Genomic DNA, 22,918 nt, shown 5'->3' on the forward strand with positions numbered 1-22,918 from the left:
CACTACCATCCACCCCACTGCTATCAGTGACTTCAAAAAATAGCCCACACCCAATATCGGAAATGCCAACTGCATGGGCACCTTTATCACCGTCTTCTGACACTGGCTCCAACTGTTCAAGTCAGCGCCTGGTAATCGACACTGACTCCTCATCTGGGGACAAGGGTCAGCATCGCAATGGTAGGATTGCGGAGAAGAGGGAAAGGCAGGAGAAAATCAAAATGGAACATGAGAGACTAACGTTAGAGGAGGCAAAACGGTTAGCCAAGAATTCAAACCCTGGGCAGCCCTCGCAGCCTGTGAATACAAAATACAAACTGGCGCGCCAAACTCTCAGTGGTGGGAAAATCACATGCTCTGCGCAAATAGCGCAAAAAGAGCAAGCAAACGAGGATCACACCGGACCCACGAAAAAGCAAAATTCCGAAACACACGGAGAAACATCGGCAGTGCTGCCAAAGGGAAGGCCTGCAAACAACAACTCTACAGAAAATACAGCAAGTGACACCCAATCAGGGAGACAGGGAGACCAAAGCAATACAGGGGCAGAAGGGTCCCTCCAAGAACTGTTTACGAAACAAAGGGTTATACAACCATCATTGGCCAGATCCAGGGGAAACTGTCGGGTGCACTAAGCACATCATACAGGGGTGGCTGCATAGTCTATCAGGCCACAAACCCTGATGACTATCAGTTACTCAAACAAGAATTCTGGAGGAGGAAATTTGAGTTTTTCTCGTATAACAACGACCCTAAGGGCACTCTGAAGGTAGGCATAAGACAGCTTACTCCGCACTGGGATCCCAAAGACGTAAAGGAAGCACTTCTCGACCTGGGGGTACCCTGTACAAGATGTATTCCAGCAAATGCAACCCCACAAAGAAGTTAACCAATTTGGCGAGAAAACATCGGCCCCGCGTAGCAAAACACCGAACTTTCAAGTGAACTTGCTTAACAACGAGCAAGACAAAGATTTTTAAGCTGGAAAGCCTACTTCAATTGAAAATCGTCACTGAACTGTTCAACAAACCAAACAGACCTACCCAATGCTAGGTCTGCCAAAGGTTCCGACACAGGGGGCGAAACTGCGAGCTAGCACCAAGGTGCGTAAAATTCGCCAACCCGCACCTCTCCAACGTGTGCAAGAAGAAATGGGACGAACCGGCAACATGTGCAATCTGTGGTGGAGCACTCCCAGCGTTCTACAAGGGCTGCCCAGTAAGACTGCAGATTGTCCAGGAATGGGAACATAAAACAGGCCCCGTCAGCGCCAGATAGGGCCCACCCCCCCATCAACAAGCTGGGACACAACAGCCATCACTGGCTACCAACAGCACAGAAATTGTTCCCCCCCCCCCCACCCCCCTGCAACTACTATTGCTGCAACTGCAGAAATGGCAAAACAGCCCATAGCTCCTCCACCCACAACACCCCCCTCCGCCACCTCAAATTGTGCCCGTGTCCGGCAACCCAGAACTTCAAGTCACCCCACCAAGTGTCAGGACACACACTGAAGAAGTAAGAACTGGTAAAACTCCACCAAGCATCCCAAAACCCCAGCCCCAAAGGCTACCTCAAATGCCACGGCACCAGTCAGCAAAAACACAAATCCCACAGTCAGCCCCGCTCATCTCTGAAATCTCACGACTAAAAGATCTCCCAAAATCTAAATCAGCTTCCCCAAAGACAGTCCAGCCCGCCTCAACCGAAACCACTTCACTTCTGCAGCCACCACTGCAAGCCACCACCGCTGAAACAAACACAGCGGCACCCCCTCCCGCTAACGCCCAACCCACCACACCAGAAGCAACGCTAACTTCATCCCAACCAGCAATTCCGGCTGAAAATGCCGACACAGACATCGACAGTGGCCTGACCACTGAATAAAAAAGTTCAGCACCCACTGAAGAGCACCCACTTCAAATCCTAGCACAGCTCTGGAAATTTATCAAGAAACTTCTCTCCCGTGTCACCATCACCAAAATCAAACAGATCTATCCATGAATCATAAATGCACCAGACATGTTTTCCTACCTCCCCTCATGAGCCATGGACCTTGCCATTGGTGGGGAGGCTTGTGTGCCTCAACGATACAGATAGCTGTACCGTAGGTGCAACCACAATAGAGGGGTATCTGTTGAGAGACCCGACAAATGTGTGGTTCCTGAAGAGGGGCAGCAGCCTTTTCAGTAGTTGCAGGGGCAACAGTCTGGGTGATTGACTGATCTGGCCTTGTAACACTAACCAAAACGACCTTGCTGTGCTGGTACTGCGAACAGCTGAAATCAAGGGGAAACTACAGCTGTAATTTTTCCCAAGGCCATGCAGCTTTACTGTATGGTTAAATGATGATGGCGTCCTCTTGGGTAAAATATTCTGGAGGTAAAATAGTCCCCCCATTCGGATCTCTGGGCGGGGACTACTCAAGAGGACGTCGCTATCAGGAGAAAGAAAACTGGCATTCTATGGATCGGAGCATGGAATGTCAGATCCCTTAATCGGGCAGGTAGGTTAGAAAATTAAGAAAGGGAAATGGATAGGTTAAAGTTAGATATAGTGGGAATAAGTGAAGTTTGGTGGCAGGAGGAACAAGACTTCTGGTCAGGTGAATACAGGGTTATAAATACTAAATCAAATAGGGGAATGTGGGAGTAGGTTTAATAATGAATAGGAAAAGAGGAGTGTGGGTAAGCTACTACAAACAGCATAGTGAACATATTATAGTGGCCAAGATAGACACAAAGCCCATGCCCACTACAGTAGTACCAGTTTATATGCCAACTAGCTCTGCCGATGACGAAGAAACTTAAGAAATGTATGATGAGATAAAAGAAATTATTCAGGTAGTGAAGGGAGACGAAAATTTTTGAGTCATGGGTGACTGGAATTCGGGTGTAGGAAAAGGGAGAGAATGAATCATAGTAGGTGATTATGGATTGGGGGTAAGAAATGAAAGAGAAAGCCGTCTGGTAGAATTCTGCACAGAGCATAACTTAATCATAGCTAACACTTGGTTCAAGACTCACAAAAGAAGGTTGTATACATGGAGGAATCCTGGCGACACTAAAAGCTATCACATAGATTATATTATGGTAAGACAGAGATTTCGGAACCAGCTTTTAAATTGTAGGACATTTCCAGGGGCAGATGTGGACTCTGACCACAATCTATTGGTTATGAACTGTAGATTAAAACTGAAGAAATTGCAAAAAGGTGGGAATTTAAGGAGATGGGACCTGGATAAACTGAGTAAACCAGAGGTTGTACAGAGTTTCAGGGAGAGCATAAGGGAACAATTGACAGGAATTGGGGAAAAATACAGTAGAAGAAGAATGGGTAGCTCTGAGGGATGAACTAGTGAAGGCAGCAAAGGATCAAATAGGTAAAAAGACGAGGGCTAGTAGAAATCCTTGGGTAACAGAAGAAATATTGAATTTAATTGATGAAAGGAGAAAATATAAAAATGCAGTAAATGAAGCAGGCAAAAAGGAATACAAACGTCTCAAAAATGAGATCGACAGGAAGTGCAAAATGGCTAAGCAGGGATGGTTAGAGGACAAATGTAAGGATGTAGAGGCTTATCTCACTAGGGGTAAGATAGATACAGCCTACAGGAAAATTAAAGAGAGCTTTGGAGAAAAGAGAGCCACTTGTATTAATATCAAGAGCTCAGATGGAAACCCAGTTCTAAGCAAAGAGAGGAAAGCAGAAAGGTGGAAGGAGTATACATAGGGTTTATACAAGGGCGATGTCCTTGAGGACAATATTATGGAAATGGAAGAGGATGTAGATGTAGATGAAGATGAAATGGGAAGTATGATACTGCATGAAGAGTTTGACAGAGCACTGAAAGACCTAAGTCGAAACAAGGCCCCGGCAGTATACAACATTCCATTAGTACTACTGACGGCCTTGGGAGAGCCAGTCCTGACAAAACTCTACCATCTGGTGAGCAAGATGCCGAGACAGGCGAAATACCCTCAGACTTCAAGAAGAATATAATTATTCCATCCCAAATAAAGCAGGTGTTGACAGATGTGAAAATTACCGAACTATCAGTTTAATAAGTCACAGGTGCAAAATACTAACGCGAATTATTTACAGACGAATGGAAAAACTGGTAGAAGCCGACCTTGGGGAAGATCAGTTTGGATTCCGTAGAAATGCTGGAACACGTGAGGCAATACTGACCTTACGACTTATCTTAGAAGAAAGATTAAGGAAAGGCAAACCTACGTTTCTAGCATTTGTAGACTTAGAGAAAGCTTTTGACAGTGTTGACTGGGATACTCTCTTTCAAATTCTAATCGAGGCAAGGGTAAAATACAGGTAGCGAAAGGCTATTTACAATTTGTACAGAAACCAGATGGCAGTTATAAGAGTCAAGGGGCATGAAAGGGAAGCAGTGGTTGGGAAAGGAGTGAGACAGGGTTGTAGCCTCTCCCCGATGTTATTCAATCTGTATATTGAGCAAGCAGTAAAGGAAACAAAAGAAAAATTTGGAGTAGGTATTAAAACCCAGGGAGAAGAAATAAAAACTTTGAGGTTTGCCAACGACATTGTAATTCTGTCAGAGACAGCATTGGACTTGGAAGAGCAGTTGAACGGAATGGACAGCGTCTTGAAAGGAGGATATAAGATGAAGATCAACAAAAGTCGAATTAAGTCGGGTGATGGTGAGGGAGTTAGATTAGGAAATGAGACACTTAAAGTAGTAAAGGAGTTTTGCTATTTGGGGAGCAAAATAACTGATGATGGTCGAAGTAGAGAGGATATAAAATGTAGACTGGCAATGGCAAGGAAAGCGTTTCTGAAGAACAGAAATTTGTTAACATCGAGTATAGATTTAAGTGTCAGGAAGTCATTTCTGAAAGTATTTGTATGGAGTGTAGCCATGTATGGAAGTGAAACATGGACTATAAATGGTTTGGACAAGAAGAGAATAGAAGCTTTCGAAATGTGGTGCTACAGAAGAATGTTGAAGATTAGGTGGGTAGATCACGTAACTAATGAGGAGGTATTGAATAGGATTGGGGAGAAGAGAAGTTTGTGGCACAACTTGACTGGAAGAAGGGATCGGTTGGTAGGACATGTCCCGAGGCATCAAGGGATCACAAATTTAGCATTGGAGGGCAGCATGTAGGGTAAAAACCGTAGAGGGAGACCAAGAGATGAATACACTAAGCAGACTCAGAAGGATGTAGATTGCAGTAGGTACTGGGAGATGAAGGAGCTTGCACAGGATAGATTAGCATGGAGAGCTGCATCAAACCAGACTCAGGACTGAAGACCACAACAACAACGTGTTTTCCAAATTCGCAATCTTTTGGATCGCCACTGCTTTCCGATGGCTAATGAGAATAGACATCACCTAAGTCATCTGGAATGCTGGTGACATTTATCACGACCGTTACGAACTAAAAATGTTCCTAGGTGAGTACGGGATAGACGTTGCCTTACTAAACGAAACACATCTTACCCCAAATGTTGATTTTACCATCAGAAATTACATCCTCATCAGAACTGATCGACCCAACAGTCAGGGAGGTAGCACGGCATACTTATAAACGACTTATTTGCTATGGGGAAGTACCCAGCCCACCAGTTAACTGTGAGGCAACTGCTATTGAGCTCATTTTAAACAATCATTCCACTCACCTGGTTGCAGCATACCACCCACTTAGCATCAGGCTGCACCACAACGATCTGGACAGCTTATTAAATTGGAACTGTAAAACAATCTTAGGAGAGGACCTGAACACCAAGCACAGGGCTTGGGGTTGCTGGACCACTAACAGCGGTGGTAATCAACTTCTCCGCTATTTGGATAACCACCCGGCAGTACAGGTGGTCTCAATAGATGAGCCAACCCATTTCCCTTTCGACTCTCACTGCCTGCCAGACAAACTTGACATCTATCTCATAAAAGATAATCTGCACGCTACTACAGAAGTAATAAATACCCTAAACTCCGATCATAACCAAGTTATTCTGAGGTTTGAGGAGGACCAAACTCTGCCCAATGCAAGACCCACCACCACTTTCTACACCAACTGGGACAGGTACAGGGACATGATAATACAGCACATCCCAGATCACTCACCTGAAATGACATCGACGGAGGAAGTAGATCAGGCCATCGCCGACCCAGTAAACATCAAACAATGCGAGAAAGCCATAACTATCAAAATCACACACTACTCGAGGAGGAACGACACTGTTCGACATGGGTTCTATTTCTGATATTAAAGTATGTGCTTTTAGACCATTTTACCGTGGGAAATTCAAATATGTAAACAAAATATCGTTGTCAGGGATACTTTTTATGTAATTATATATATATACTTTAATATCAGAAATAGAACCCATGTCGAACAGTGTCGTTCCTCCTCGAGTAGTGTGTGATTTTGATAGTTATGGCTTTCTCGCATTGTTTGATGTTTACTGGGTCGGCGATGGCCTGATCTATATATATATATATATATATATATATATATATATAATTACATAAAAAGTATCCCTGACAACGATATTTTGTTTACATATTTGAATTTCCCACGGTAAAATGGTCTAAAAGCACATACTTTAATATCAGAAATAGAACCCATGTCGAACAGTGTCGTTCCTCCTCGAGTAGTGTGTGATTTTGATAGTTATATATATATATATTCGCATTTCATGGTAAACACAGAGACGTTATAGAGAAATACGGGTATGTTGCCGCATCCAGTAGTGATAGAACGTGATAATTTCTTGTGCAACAGCGGGTGGGAAGAATCAGACATCATTAGGTTATCCCCCGCCACACCTATTTCATTAAGACCACCTGAAACATTTCATTAACTCGAACGGCGCAGCCGGTCGCTGCCTCGGCAGTAAAGCTTCACGCCCCCTAGGTGCAGGTGCATCGAGTTTGCAACAGTGGTGTTAGCTGCAATTTGTGTCAGTCTTAACGAGTGGGTGTTTTGGCTGACAAATAACTGTCTGTCATATTTCCGAGCTCGGTTTAATTTTTTAGTTCCTGTGTGTAAACTGATTGAGCCTGGCGCTGAAGGTAAAACGACTGCTTGTTTTTACACATCAGCGTTCCTTTAGTTCCCTACTATTAATTTAATACAGGTGTATTACCAAAGTGGTATTTTTAAATTAGCAGAAATGCCACGTCGTTGTGGATGTCGATATAAGCCGGACAACTTCTGCTACATCTGTGGGAAGTTCACTTTTGCCAGAAATAGGAAGAAAATTTCTTCAGTCATAAAGAAAGCATACAAACATTACTTTGGAGTAGGGGTAGGAGACCAAGCTAAAGAATGGGCACCACATTTCTGTTGTGCTACATGTTACTGCAAACTAATTCAGTGGTGGAAAGGTAAATAGAACGTGGCGTTGTTTGCCGTTCCCATGGTGTGGAGGGAGCCTAAGGACCATGTTACTGATTGTTATTTCTGTCTAACAAAAATTCAGGGTTTTACAAACAAAAAGTCGAAGAGGCACATTGTTTACCCAGATCTGCTTTCAGCGAGAATGCCAGCGCAGCATTCCGACAACCTTCCAGTACCTTCAAGAGCACGAGGTCAAGAGGAGGATTAGTGTTTTAGGGCGCACAACAGCGAGGTTATCAGCGCCCGTTCCCAAAAGTTCAATTCAGAGCCGAATCGGGAGAGAATGGGTATTGTTCAAATAGCAAGATTGGACACAGCACATCAAAACAGGGAGATAAAACTAAAAATAAAATAGCAGTACAAACAGGTAAAAATAATTAACGGTGGCCGAGTGACCACTTACAAATAATGGGTGACCAAACCACTTTTCAGCACATTAAGACTTCAATCCCAATATTTTGGGAAGAAGGCCAGACATCACACAAAAACGTAAAACTCTAGCGACACTCGCCTCATTATTAGTTAAAAGAGAGGGTAGGTCTGGTGGGAAACTGAAATCTTCCCTCAAACCCGCATATAAAACACACTCAGTTAAAAGATGTCGTATCGACAGCTGTGTCCCACATGTCTGACATGTTGGTGGCTCCTCACGACGTAACAGAAAACCATGTGTCAAAGGACAATGTCCTATTCTAAGCCGTGTAAGGGCTACTTCCTCAACGCGTCGTTGTCGGAAGGAGGTGAGCCACGGTCGGACAGAATCCTTCACCGCTCGCAACTTATTATCCCTCACGTCCAGCCACTGAGCTTCCCACCAACGCATGACCTTCCGAGTCACGAAAGACGTAATGGCCTGCAGGGGGACGGAACAGCGAGCAGGAGGTGGGATGGAGCAAGCCTCCTTGGCAGCCGCATCTGCAAGTTCATTTCCGGGAATCCCTATGTGCCCTGGAACCCAGCAGAAAATTACATCCTTACCCTGCTGGTGCAAGAGCAGGAGTGCGTCCTGCACCTCTTGCACCATCCGATCTGCTGGGTACATCTGTTCAAGAGCGTGTAGAGCACTTTGGGAATCGGAGCAGATGATGAATTTCGTGCCACAATGTCGGCGCATATGCTCCAATGCTTGCAGAATGGCAAACAGTTCTGCATAGTAAACTGAGAACTGCTCTGGGAGCCCTATCCGATGGACAGTATCGGGAAACACAGCAGAGCAGCCCATAAAATCCCCCTGTTTAGACCCATCCGTGTAAACAGGAATAAAATCGGAATGACGTTCTAAAATCTCAGTAAGTTTAATTTTAAAAAAGTGGTCCGGGGTACAATACTTCCTGTAAGCAGTCAGATCAAGAAGTAATCTTGGCCTTTGTAGCCGCCAGGGAGATCCCCTACTCCATCCCTGGTGGAGTACCTTAATACCCTCCAGGTGTACTGACTCGAGACTCTCCTTTGCACGGATGCCAAACGGCTTTGTTGCCGCCGGACGGTGGCGGAAGAGACGTCCCAGTGCCGGCTGGGAAAAAGTGTCGGACGCCAATGAAAGAGGAGTGGACTCGGTCCTGTACGCGTGCCGTACCACGAGGAGAAGACGCCGAATGGACAGCGGAGGCTCTCCCGCCTCGACACACAGACTAGCAACTGGACTCGTGCGATAAGCCCCTGTTGAAAGCCAAATACCCTCATGGTGAATCACATCCAACATTTTGAGGTAGGAAGGTCTTGCAGAGCCATAAGCTTGACATCCGTATTCCAGTCGAGGTCGCACAAAGGCCTTATAAAGTTGGAGCAGACGTGCCCTGTCAGCGCCCCAGGATCTATGACTGACGCATTTAAGGACGTTTAAAGCCTTGAAACAGCGGACTTTTAGATCCTTTAAGTGTGGCAACCATGTGAGCTTCTCGTCAAAAATAAGCCCCAGATATTTCACTTTTTCCATAAAGGGGAGAACAGTGTCTCCTAGTTTTAAAACAGGGAGATTAAAAAGAGAACGGGAACGGTTAAAATCTACACAAACGGTCTTCTCCAGAGAGAATTTAAAGCCCGTGTTCTTAGACCATTCCTCCAATCGCATGAGTGTCAGCTGTAATTGGCGTGTAGCAGCTGTGAGGGAGGAAGACGCATAGAAAATGGAGAAATCGTCCACAAACAAGGAGCACTGCACGGCCCGTCGTACTGTGGACGCAATACTATTGATGGCAATTGCGAAAGCTGTCACACTGAGGACACTTCCTTGAGGGACACCGTTCTCCTGCTTAAAAAGGTCAGACAGGACATTCCCAACCTTATACTTAAAATACCTGCCCGACAGAAAGGATCGGATGAGTGTGGGTAAACGCCCACGGAAACCCCACTCATAAAGCTGCCGCAAAATGGTATGCCTCCAGGTAGTATCGTACGCCTTCTCCAGGTCGAAGAAAACCCCGATAAGGTGTTGCTTACGTAGGAAAGCATCTTGTATCGCTGTTTCGAGTAGGATCAGGTTATCTAGGGTGGAATGATACCTCCTGAATCCACACTGCCAGCGGGTAAGTAAGGATCTAGATTCGAGAACCCACACCAGGCGCCTATTGACCATACGCTCAAATGTCTTTCCGACGCAGCTCGTGAGACTAATGCTACGGTAGCTACTGGGTTCGGTCCGATCCTTCCCTGGTTTTAAAAGCGGAATTAAAATCGATTCTTTCCACGAACTAGGAAAGTCGCCTGTCTTCCAAATTTCATTAAAAAGTCGGAGGAGGACTTCCTTTGACCGCAGATCCAACTGGACCAGGTGCGGTATCCCGAGATATGGACAGTGCAGAGTCCAACTCCCACAAAGAGAAAGGTTGGTTGTACTCCTCAGTGTTCTGTGAACGGAAATCAAAACCAGCTCTCTCCTGTGTACCCCGATAGCGCAGAAATTCTGGGTCCTGGCTAAAATCGGCCGTAATAGTTTGAAAAGATTCTGCCAACGCCCGGGCGATGTCTCTCGGAGATGTTAGGAGACACCCCCGCTCACGTATAGCGGCTAGTGGCGGTCGAGAGTATCGCCTTGAGATCCTCCTAATGGCTTCCCATACTTTGCTTGCAGATGTGGACCTATTGATGGAGTTCAGGAACTCACGCCAAGACCTCCGTTTACTCTCCCTAACGATTTTTCTCGCCCGCGCCCGTGCTATCCGGAAAGTTGTCAGATGCGCAGCAGTGGGGCACCGACGGAATCTCCTCAAAGCCGCCCGCCTGTCTCTGATGGCGGTACGACAGTCATCATTCCACCAAGGGACAGGCTGCCTCACAGGTGTTCCCTTTGACTTTGGTATGGATACATCAGCGGCATGGTGCATCACCGCCGTAATGTGATCCACCCAATCCTGGACGCCTTCACACCGTTCAAAAACAGCCAACTGCCGGTAGAGCGTCCAGTTTCCCTTCCGGAACAACCATTTCGGCGGCTGTGCGACACGACCCATTTCAACTGGCAGATGGAGCCAGATAGGGTAATGGTCGCTGCCATGAAGGTCGTCGTCGACGACCCGCTGAGCAATGTCCGCAAGCACAGGCGAACAAATAGAGAGGTCTATGGCAGAAGACGAACCTGAAGCGGTGCTAAAATGCGTGGCCTGACCAGTGTTCAGCAGTATGATGTCGGAAGTCCTGAGCCACTGCTCAATCATCTGGCCTCTGGGGCAGGTTTTGTTGGAACCCCTTAATGCATTATGAGCATTAAAGTCTCCTAAAATGAGAAAGGGACGGGGTAGCTGATCAATGAGCCATGCGAGGGCTTCACTGTCAATGAGCTCAGCGGGTGGTAAATACAAGGAGCACACTGTAACATGAACCTGGGCCAGGATCCGAGCTGCAACCGCTTGTAGCGTTGTGGTTAAGGTCACAGGTGAGGAGTGGAATGTGTCCTTAATGAACACTGCCACCCCACCCTGAGCCCTATTACCAGTCAGGTCGTCTTTCCTGTACATGTGATATCCCGTAAGTACAGGCGTGTCAGTCTCTTTAAAATGTGTCTCTTGCAAAGAGATGCAAATGGGGTTTGCCTGTACTAACAGCCCCAATTCTGCAAGGCGAGGTCTGACTCCATTCAGATTCCACTGAAGTATGAGAGCCATATCAGCGTTTCGGTTTAGATTTCCCCCTGTCTTTGCGCCGCGCTGGTGAGGCACTTGTAGAGCGAGTGGCAGCAGAGGGGCTGCCAGGTTCTGGGGAAGAGGTATCAAAATCCATGACGATGTCCTCCTCATCAGTCAGGGATGCCATGACGACATCCGATGGTGCCTTTGGCAGGTGTGACGTCAAACGCCGTGCCCCTTTCCCTGGTCCCGTTTTCTTTGTGGAAGCTGGGGATGGGGGAAGTGGAGAGGCACTCTGTTTCCGGAGGGCCTTCGAAGGCTTCACTGGAGCTTGCTCTGCAATAGCGGTGGGGGCAGACGGAGCAGCCTGAATAGCTATATCGTTAGTGGGAGTGCTCTGGCAGGTACAAACACAGGTACAGGTATTGGTGGAGGATACTGCGACGCTGAACATGGTCTGCGTCGAAGCGTCTACTCGCGACGCACAGTTGTGCACCAAGGAGGCATAGGATGTGGCAAAGACAGGGGGCTTTGTAGCCCTATACTCTTTTTTGGCTTCCACATAAGGTAGCCTCTTTGTCACCTTGATCTCCTGAATTTTTCGTTCTTCCGCAAAGACGGGGCAGTCTCTGCTCCAGACGGGATGGCTCCCAGAGCAGTTTATACACAGCGCTGGAGATGTGCAGTTGGTCCCAGCTTCATGAGCTGACTTGCCACATATACCGCAGGTTGGTTCACCCCCACAACTCATTGTCGTATGGCCAAATCGCTGACATTTGAAACAGCGCATAGGGTTAGGTATATAAGACCGAACCCTAAGTCGGAGGAAACCAGCCAGAACGTATTCAGGTAAGACAGGCGAATTGAAAGTCACAATGAAGGTGGCAGATTTCTCAATAACTCCATTATTCCTACGTGTCCTTTGTTCCACGTCTACAATCCCCTGTGTTGCCCATTCTTGCTTCAGCTCGTCGACATCGATATCCATTAAATCACGGCAGGTGACAACGCCTTTACTGGAGTTGAGGGAATTGTGCAACTCGACAGTAATATCATACTCGCCTAACTTGGGTGACTTCCGAAGCAGCTCCACTTGCGTTGCCCTAGTAGTCTCAACTAACAGGGTACCATTCCTCAGGCGTTTGATAGATTTCAGTGTACCTGCGAGTCCTTCTAAACCTTTATGTATATAGAAAGGAGACACTTTTTCAAATGAGCCCTCCTTCCTCTTAATCACGATGAAAACATTGTCATTTACGACTTCATGAGCCCTGTTACTCTTTTCCATCTGCATATCTGGAGGACTAGCCTCCCTCATGCGCTTGACTGATTGCGAAGTTGGTGAAGGGAAATACGTGGTTGCCATGTGCGTCCCACGAGCAGCTAGGGAACGAAACGTCAGCCCAGACAGAGCCCCGCATGCCTGGGTAAGCCTTATACAACTGAGGTGCGGCAGGTACCTCAGAGGTCCCCCGCTAGCGACTGTTCCACCTCAACAGCCATGCATCTTATCGGCGCGCAGCACACCTTAAGATTGAAGGGTTTTTTAGAGAGGTATGTACCATCCTCGCGATCCAGGCAATCAAGCCAAGATCCCCGGACCCTGCGACACACAACGTTCCACCGTTGCGCCACACGGTGGTCGCTGAAGCATGCCCAGAGCTTACGGTGTCAGAGGACTGGCGGCGCACACCAGTCCCCAGCTCGGGGATCCCGGGTTCGCCAAGCCCGTACCCAGCACATAAATGCTGAGTCCCCTGAGGGGAGCACGAGGTCAAATTCCGAGTGACAGTGAAATAAGTAGTACTGACGAAATCACAGATAATGAGTCTTTGTATCACTGCACAAGTGAGTAATCGCCACATTTGCTAACACAGGCAGATTTAAATGATTTAATACGTGATCTAGGACTAAGTAAACAAAAGGCGTAGCTGCTTGATTCAAGATTACAAGAGTATAATATACTGCACCGAAGTGCTAAAATCAGTGTGTTCAGGCACAGAGAATATGCCTTTATTTCTTATTTTTCAACTGACGAAGCACTGACATTTTGCAATGACGTTGCTGGTCTGATGAAAGTGCTGAACTTCACTTATATTTCACAGAAGTGGAGACTTTTCATAGATGCATCGAAAACAAGTCTGAAGGGTGTTTTGCTCTATAACAGAAATAAAATACCCTCTGTTCCAGTAGCTTACGCTAGTTTGACAAAAGAGAATTACGAATTCGTACAAAGGATGTTATATTCATTAAAATACAATGAACACAAATGGAAAATAAGTGCAGATTTCAAGGTAATTGCTATGGTACTGGGAATGCAACAAGGCTACACAAAGTATGCCTGTTTTCTTTGCGAGTGTGATAGTCGAGGCCGAAATTCTCACTACGTGAAAAAGAAATGGCCTAGGCGAAGATGGAAAGTTGGCGAAAAGAATGTACAACGTGAAAGTCTTGTAGCTCCTGAATATATACTACTTCCACCGCTTCACATCAAACAGGCTGAGGGTTTGCATATCTAGCTACCAAATTCCCCCGTCTTTCAGCTGCAAAAATAAAGGATGGTGTATTTGTGGGCCCACAAATCAGGGAGCTGCAGAAAGATGCAAATTTTGAAGCATGTTTAACTGATAAGGAAAAAACTGCATGTGACTGTTTCAAGATGGTGTCGGAAAACTTCCTCGGAAGAAGAGCTACTAACTACAAAGCAATGGCGCAGCATATCAGGATTTGGGGTGCAATAAGTCTTTGAAGGACATATGATGAACTCTCATCTGGACTACTTCACGGAGAGTTGTAGTGACGTATCGGATGAACATGGGGAAAGATTCCATAAAGACATTTCTACCACAGATAGGCGCTATGAAGGGAAGTGGGTACCTTCTATGTTAGCAGATTATTGCTGGAATATCATTCGAGAGAAGAAAGATTCACAATACAAGAGAAAAAAGTGATGTGCATTACAAGGCAGTGGCTCATTGATTGTCAATTTTCTGTAATTTCTCATGTCAAATAAATGCTTCAAAGTGTGTACACAAACGTTACTGTGTTAGATGTTAGATCCCACCCTCCATTAATGTGATGAACTTATAATATCATAAAGATGTGCATTTGTTTGTCGAATTTCACCTCACGTTTGCTGCACTATATCAGAAACTGGAAAGAGAAATAAAATTGCGATTACTCATAAACTATCCCTGACAAAAAAACCGAAAACAGTTTTGAATTCAGCACTCGAAATACAACTAGGATCACAATATTTTTTATCAGAAATAGAAAAAAAGGTTTTTTTTTTTGTAGAACAGTGCGATCTACCTCCCAACCTTGCCCAGCTAATTGCCGATAAAAATCTGCCTCCGTAAACGCTGGCAAACATACCACAATCCACAGGATAGGAGACTAATGTACCACGTAGCCAGGTAGGTGAAAGTTAGATTGAAACTACTCAAATGCGCTCGATGGGTACGAAGCCTACAGGAGGCTGAGCGAAACCCAGAGAAAAATCTGGAGGAAAACAAAAGTCAGGCGGCAAACCCAAAGCTCAAACAAGCCACTTCACGGTCAAAACGGGCTAGTTTACACCCCATCAGACAAGGCGGCTGCCATGGCGAACACGCTCGAAGTCCAGTTCCAAGAAAATATCATCGACGACGACGAGGCGGAATCCGAAGCCCTGGAGCGCAGAGTGGAACGTCATCTAGATCGAAGACTACGCGCCAGAGCCGACACAAACATGCAGTTACTATTCTAATCAGTTGAATCGGCAATGCAAAAGCCCCTGGACCCGACCGCATTAATGCTCCTCTCCTCAAAAACCTTCCCCAACCCGCAATTTCACACCTCACAGTAATCTTTAGCAATTGTCTATTCCTTCAGTACTTCCCTTCGGCCTGGAAGGTTGCAAAAGTCATCTCTATTCCTAAACCAAATAAAAATCACATCTTTCCCCAAAACCATCGCCCTATCTCCATGTTTGACCTCATATCCGAACTCCTAGAAATCCTAGTCCAACAGCCCATGCAACACTTCCTGGTCACCAACGACATCATTACCCCCAAACAATTCGGATTTCGTGCTGGTCATAGCGCCACGCATCAAGCCATTCGACTATGGAACAAATCTGCACGGAAAGAAGACAGGACAACAGCACTGCGGCCATTTTCTTGTACATTGAGAAGGCGTTCGATCGTGTTTAGCGTGACGGACTACTTCACAAAATCTCCAAACTAAAATGCCCTATCGACCTGCTTAGGATGATAAAATCCTTTCTAACAAACAGGAAATTCTACTCTACCATCCAAAGCTCTGACAGTGAGCTCAAACCCATTGAAGCAGGTGTCCCACAGGAATCTGTGCTTGGCCCCTTCCTATACCTCCTCTACACAAACCATCTGCGAAAGAGCCAGACGGCAACATAGCCCTTTATGCAGATGACACTGCGCTCGACCACAGTGGCAGGAATATTAATTACCTCGCCCACAGTCTGCAACGCCACCTCAACAAGGTCACCAAATGGTGTAACCTTTGGAAGATATGGATAAACCCTGACAAATGCCAGACCATACTACTCAAATCAAAAAGCCAATAATAAAAATAAAATACAATGACCAAGAACTATCCTGGAAAGAATCCAGCTCATATCTGGGCCTAAAACTTGATAAAAATCTTACATTCAGACAACACATCAAAGAAGCCAGGGAACAAAGGCTCTGCCCAGCTGTGTCAACTCTACCCTCTCTTAAAAGGCAGGGACTCAACAATCAAAGCTAACATGATAATCTGGAAGGCAATCATTCTGCCTGCCATCCTGTACGGGTCAGAGGCATGGAGTATGGCGGCAGACATCAACTTAGCCTATAGTGAAACAATACAAAACAAAACCCTCCGTATCATTGCCGACGTCCCCTGGTTCACCAGCAATGAGGAGATCAGCGCAATATTAGGGCAACCTTCCTTCTACCAACTAATTCAGAACAAATCCACACAATTTTATACTACCACGCAAACCTCACCTTATCTGTTCATAAATTCCTTAGGCAAGGACGCAAACCCTGACTACAGGACCCCTAAATCAACTATCGACCGCCAATTCCGGCATTAATCTAAAAACTATTTCAGTAATATCAACCTAACTTTAACTAATGTAGCAAAGCTCATATACCATGCTGACCTACCGCCAAATGTCTTATACCCTGGGGCAGAATACCCGAAGACATTATGAAGCAAAAGCCAGTCCAAACCCCTATGCAACACTACGTGAGACAGAGCGTCACTAAGGGCGCTGGCTCTCCAGAACAAAATTTGGGTGAAAACCAAACCAATTCGAGTCAGCAAGACTATATCACGTGTATAAAGGGGCACAGAATCCCAGGAAGACTATATTGGCGCACTTCGGCTAGCAAGGCCCATCCGCCATACCTAAGTCCCAAGGAGAGGAGAATAATACAGTATTTACATGACGGCATTACCTGCATTTGTCAGAGGATAGAGGGGGTATTTAACTTCTGTATTTGTTATGTGGCATCTTGTTATGCGGGATGATAAAATCATACTGATAATAACGGAACTGCAAGCAGTGACCGTTGGGTGCACCCTCGGTTACTCAGCGGTCAAGGAGTGCAATGGGCCGCTGATAGTGGTCACGACCATCTTGAGGAGGGGATTGGCAGAGGTGTGCGACTGTCTGTAGATAAGGCTGGCAGTCTTCTGGATGCAGAGCATCACTTCCAATTCGTCGGCTTCTTGGTGCAGGTAGCGATGCGGGAATTGCAGGTGAACATGAAAAACCCGGCGAAGAATCTTGTTGTGCTGCGCCTGGAGACGCTGGATATGCGTGTGGGCTGCATTGCTCCTGGCCTCACACGTGCAGTCAACAATCGGACGAATAAATAACCAGAAGATGAGGAGGCCATTCCAGACAGAGTTCAGACCCTTCATTGAGGAGTGGGTACAGCGCTCCCATCCGCTGGTGGACCTTAGCACAGACAGCATCGATGTGCGGCTTCTGGAGTAGTCGATCGTCCATGATGACGTCCAGGTACCGGAGAGTCTTCTGCCAGGGGAGGGCCGCCCCGTAAAGTCGAAGTGGCAGGGCCGGCATCGTTGTCTTCCGCATAAAGACGATGGCCAGCGTCTTCACGGGGTTGAAACGGATGTGCCAGCATGCCGCCCAGAGTTCCAGGTCGTCGCATGCCTGCTGCAGCTGGGAATGCATGGCTGCATGCCACCGGCTCCTGGTGTGGAGCATCGTATCATCCATGTAGATGGCTTTCTCCACACGGGGCGACGCCGGAAGATCCAAAGTAAATATGGTGCAAAGGAGAGGGCGCCCAGGACAGAGCCTTGCGGCACCCTGGCGATGATAGGCCTGGCAGTGGAGAGGGCCGCTTCAACGCGGACGGCGAAGGTTCGATGCTGCAGGTACGACGCAATGAGGCGCACGTATGCCCGGGGAAATCTAAGGTGGTCCATCTTCCACAGCAGACCAGCATGCCAGACACTGTCAAACTCATGTTTGTTGAAGGCACGAGTGATGTACTCAACAACACGGACGATCTGTTGGGTCATGGAATGGCCACTGCGGAAGCCAAACTGTTCAGGTGGGAGAATTTCCCGAATGTCCAGAATGGCCCGTAGGCAGTGAAGAAGAAGATGCTCGAACAGCTTGCTGATATGTGGGAGCAAACTGATGGGCCGGTAGTTTTTCAGGTCCTTCTGATCCTTTCCCGGCTTTGGGACAGCAACGACGAAGAAGTGCTTCCACGCTAATGGGTAGATGCGAGTGTACAGAACCCAATTGAAGATGGCAGTGAGATGAACAATCGCCAAGAGCGGCAGGTTCTTAAGGACCCAGCCAGTGAAGTCGACACCCGGAGCCTTGGACACTGGGAGAGCCTTGATGCCTGCGCGTACTTCGGCAACGGATATAGGTTGGATGTCGTCGTGGTCCTCCTCCTCTTCCTCATGGAGGATGGTCTGCACTTCTGCTTCAGTCCGGTCGACATCCAGCTGCACCACACCATCGTGAAGTGGAGTAAAATTCTCCTGAAAGACGTCGGCTAGGAGATTCGCCTTGTCAGCATGGAGATAGGCCGTCCCAGTCAGGGTCACAAGAGGGGGTATCCACGTCTTGTGTTTCGTAAAGAAGCGGATCGCATTCCAGTGCATGGGGTCTGGGGTGAACGCCTGCAATTTCTAAGCCCGGCGTTGGTTCTTATGCTGGACAATCGCCGCCTTGACGTCACAGCGCAGGCTGTTGATGTGGCGCTTCAGCTGTGGGTCCTGGGTGACACGGCAGTCCTTGCAGAGGCAGTTACGAGTGTGTATGCCTGCAGGATTTCCGCCAGGAGAGCGGAATCGCGAACGTGCCAGGGCGCGGATGGGGCGACGCCCCCTCCAGAGCTGCAGTGATAGTATCAGCCAACCGTTCCGCAGAGGCCTCGTGAACGCCGACGCCATCTTCCTGTTGCTGCAGGGCTGCAGTAACTCGCTTATGGAAGCAGTGCCAATCTGTGCGGTTGAGACTGAGGCGGCCCGGACTCTGCGCCGGGGCGATGTCCAGTTGAAAGAGAACAGGCAGATAGTCGGAGTTCATGGCGTGGATGACTTCAGCCGTCGGGAACTGGTTAAGCCCTCAGGTAACGGCGATATCAAGAATGTCGGGCCTCCCTCTGCTGGGATAACATGTCGGCTCCACAGGACCACAGGCATACGCATTAAATTCTTCAGTGGCCTGGAGGAGAAGCCGCCCATTGAGGTTGGTCCCCAAGGAATTCCAGGCAGCATGTTTACAGTTGAGGTCACCAGCGATGAAATATTTACCAGGAGTCCGAAGAAGGAAACGTGCATCGTCTATGAGGAGCTGGCTTCGAGGGCTCCGGTAAACAGCCATAAATGTGGCCGGACCTGTGGCTGTGTCAACTTGTACGGCAGTGACTTCGATAGTCCCAATGGCAGGTGGTTGAACTTCACAGTGCTGGATGAAGGAGCGGATGAAGATCGCCGTACCAACCCCGTGTCGGCCTGTCGTTCCAGAAGCATCAGTAGTTGGCAATATTGGGGCGGATGCCTGGTTTAAGAAAGGTCTCATTGACCAGGCATATATCCACACCGTGGTCGTTTAAAAACTGCCGGAGCTGCTCAAATTCGTAAGTGAGGTTGGCTGCATTGTACACCACTATGCATAGATCATCGAGGTGATGGCATCTAGGCATGGTGGGTGACCGCGGTGACGTCAGTGTGAGCCCGGAGGCTGCATGTGATCGTCGCCTCAACTGTGGCTGTGATGGTAGCAGGCAGGTTGATGATGGCTGTGGTTAACTCAGTCACCATCGTGGTCAAGTGCTGCATCAGCTGGAAAATGTCTTTGAGCCCAATGAAGGCGCTGCCGTGGAGGAGAAGCTGGCTGGTGGCCTTGGCGTTGTGGAGGCGGTGGTATGCTTTACACCTCTGCAGCCGCGGTTGCCTGTGGGTGGGAGACGCCCTTCAGTGCATCTGCCACAGAGACACCTGACTGGATCCTCGCCGACCAGCGTTTCATCAGGGACGGCCACGTACACTTGTCGTTGGCTGGCCGTGTGGGCAGTGGTTGACGCTTCCGGCGGGTATCGGCACGTCGTGAGGGCTGGACAGGCGGAAGACCCCCTTGCCGATGGCGAGCCTCCTTGTGCTTCACGCAGGAGCGAAAATTGGCAGGATGGCCGCCTTCGCACAGGCCACAGACGGGCGGCTCATCCTTGCTTCTTGGACATAGGCGGCTGTCGTGGTCAGCACCACACTTGACGCACATAGGCGGCATAGTGCAGTGGCGAGCCACGTGGTTAAATCCTTGGCACCAGAAGCATTGGACCGGGCCGCGGGACTTCCGCAGACGTTCCACTGTGATGGAGAGATCGTAAATTCGGGTGAGCTGGAAGATTTCCCGATGTCTAGGATGCAGGACGACGACGCGGGGGCCGGTGAGCTTGTTGGTCCCGGGTATACGATGGTAGTCCACCACCGTCGCCACAAAGCCGAGGTCCTCCAGTTCTTCCTTCTGGTCGTCACATGTGAGAGACGCCGGAACATGCTTGAAGAGCACCTTCATGGTCGGTGGACGGACCGCATGGGTCTGACGATGGTTATGTAAAAATAACCGAAACCGGTTACCTGTGTCATTGAGACATAAATGGTGTGATCAAGACTGAACTTTAGTCAAAATATAATAATCTATTGATCACTGTATTCCAAAAATGTTTACCAAAATTATACATCAGTATACCCTCTCGCAGAACCATATCCGTAACAGCCACATAATCCTCAGTGCAGGAGAGGCTGAGTTTGAGGGTATCACCCCCTGTCTGTCTGGCAGTGAACGACTGCTTGCAATGTTCCTTTAGAAACATGTGCAGTTGCTTGTAAGATCCTTGAACTGCAACACAATTGGAGGCACCTTCCGCAGCAGCTGGGCTGGGACGGTTGCTGCTGTGCCCCCTGCTGCTGCTGCTGCTGCTGCTGCTGCGGTTGAACGTCGTCCGCGCCATCCTGGATGACGTCATAGCGGTTGGACGTCGGCACCGCGGCCGTGTCAGGCCGCTGCTGCGGCTGCTTCGAGATCATCTTCTTTGTGGGTGTCTAAATCCCTCGTCCGCCCCGATGGTGGCTTCGCCAGTCCGCTTACGGCTATTCTGCTGGTGGCCGTCGTCATCTTCCCCCGACGAGTCGCGGGTACAATCCATGGCGATATCCAAACTCCTTGCAGAGGTCGTCAACATATCATACCCGCGTTGTCTTTGCCTGCTCATCATAGGTGGGGGGCCGGATGAGGCCGCCGACAAGGTATTCTCCGCCGGACGGCGATCCGCCACTCCCTCAGCATCTGTAGATATCAGGAGCTCGCGCGCGACAGGTCTGCTCTCGACAGAAGACTACTCCGAATGAGCTAGCGAGGCGAGCGCATCGCTGCCGTTGCGCGCTAAGCTTACTCGGCCGTTGAGAGCTTGTGAAGAGGTTTCTGTGCTGTGGGCACCGCGGGAAGCAAATTGTCGTGCGTTGTTTTCACAACGCCTGCAGATGGTCGTGTTCTGCGCCCTGCAGCATGGGAAAGAAGTATGCGCAGAGGAAACCTGCCACTACGAAAGTTCCTTCAGTTGTGCAACTCACTGAGTCTGTCGACCAAGCAAGGAAGTCCCAAGAAGACGAGTCACGGCCTGTCCCCCCCCTCCCCCCCCTTTGTACGTCAAGTGGAAAGGCGGGTGGACAGCGCTGTTCGACATTATGACGAATGGTGTTAAGAACGAGGTGGTCGACGAGTCTGTCGACACAGACTCGCTGATCTGCGTTCGAGCTGCAAACGTGGCTGACCACAGCAGTGGCCGACAACATTGTTGACGCGCTGCCGGTGCGTAAGAAGGCACCTTCTGTAGGAAGGATGAAGACGACCAAGGCACTCCTCAGGGAGTTACCTTGGTGCTGTGACGAGGCAGCTGTCCGGAAAGGGCTGCTGCGAGCTGGGTTCGGTGATGCAACCGCAAGGTTGCACAACCCGACCAACAAGAAGAGGGCGCCCAACGCCGTGACCTTGAAAATGGCCGACGGCTGGAGCGACATCTTCGACTTGCGGAAGTTGCTGGGCTTCCCGGTTACGACGAAGGCTCTCCCGACCGCGATGGACCCCCAGCCCCAGTGCTTCAGGTGCCAGGGCGAGGGCCATGTCGTGAAGTACTGCCGCAACGCGGCGCGGAGCGTCAAGTACTCAGGCGAGCACGACAGCCGCGCCTGCGACCGCGGCAGTAACGGTCTGCCGACTTTCTAGCCTTCTCTCATTTGCTTAGTTCTGGCTTTGCCAAATGAGTTCTTGACAGTTGCTTCACCTTTGAGCAAAGTTTTCTTTGTTCTTTCTCATTTTCATTCCCCTATGTTTTCCAAGAGCAAAATCGCATTGCAATTTTGGACTTTCTGTTAACGTCATGTTTAGACATTTCTATTTCCGATGGCCTACTATATTTGCTACATTTTTATATTTTTCCCTCGTGTCAAATTTAATATATCACTTTTTATCTAACGATTTCTACTGTACCTTCTTCCCGTTCACATACTCTGCTGCATTCACCACTTCTTCTCTCGAAGATATCCATTCGTATTCTAGCGGATTCCTTCCTCTGTTTCTGTCAGTCGTTGCATTATGGTAACTTTAAGGTTATCGAAAAACTGTGGGTCTTGACTTATTCAAGTTTCATTTGCGTAATTTGCTACCATTTACTGTCTCTTTACTTGTAAACCGCAGCTCGTAACCAATAAATTATTGTAGGTTTGCGTCTACACCAGGAAATGTCTTATAATTTAAAATCTGGTTTCGAAAACTTTGTTCCAAAAATATATTATTCTTTCATGATTCTTAAGCAAGGTGCTGGCGATGATTACGTTATGCTCTGTGCGAAATTCTATCAGGTGGCTTCCATTTTCTTCCCTACCCCCCAAGCCTTTGTGTTCTTACTGTTT

This window comes from Schistocerca piceifrons, chromosome 8 (genome assembly GCF_021461385.2).
Source record: "Schistocerca piceifrons isolate TAMUIC-IGC-003096 chromosome 8, iqSchPice1.1, whole genome shotgun sequence".
Lineage (NCBI taxonomy): Eukaryota > Metazoa > Arthropoda > Insecta > Orthoptera > Acrididae > Schistocerca > Schistocerca piceifrons.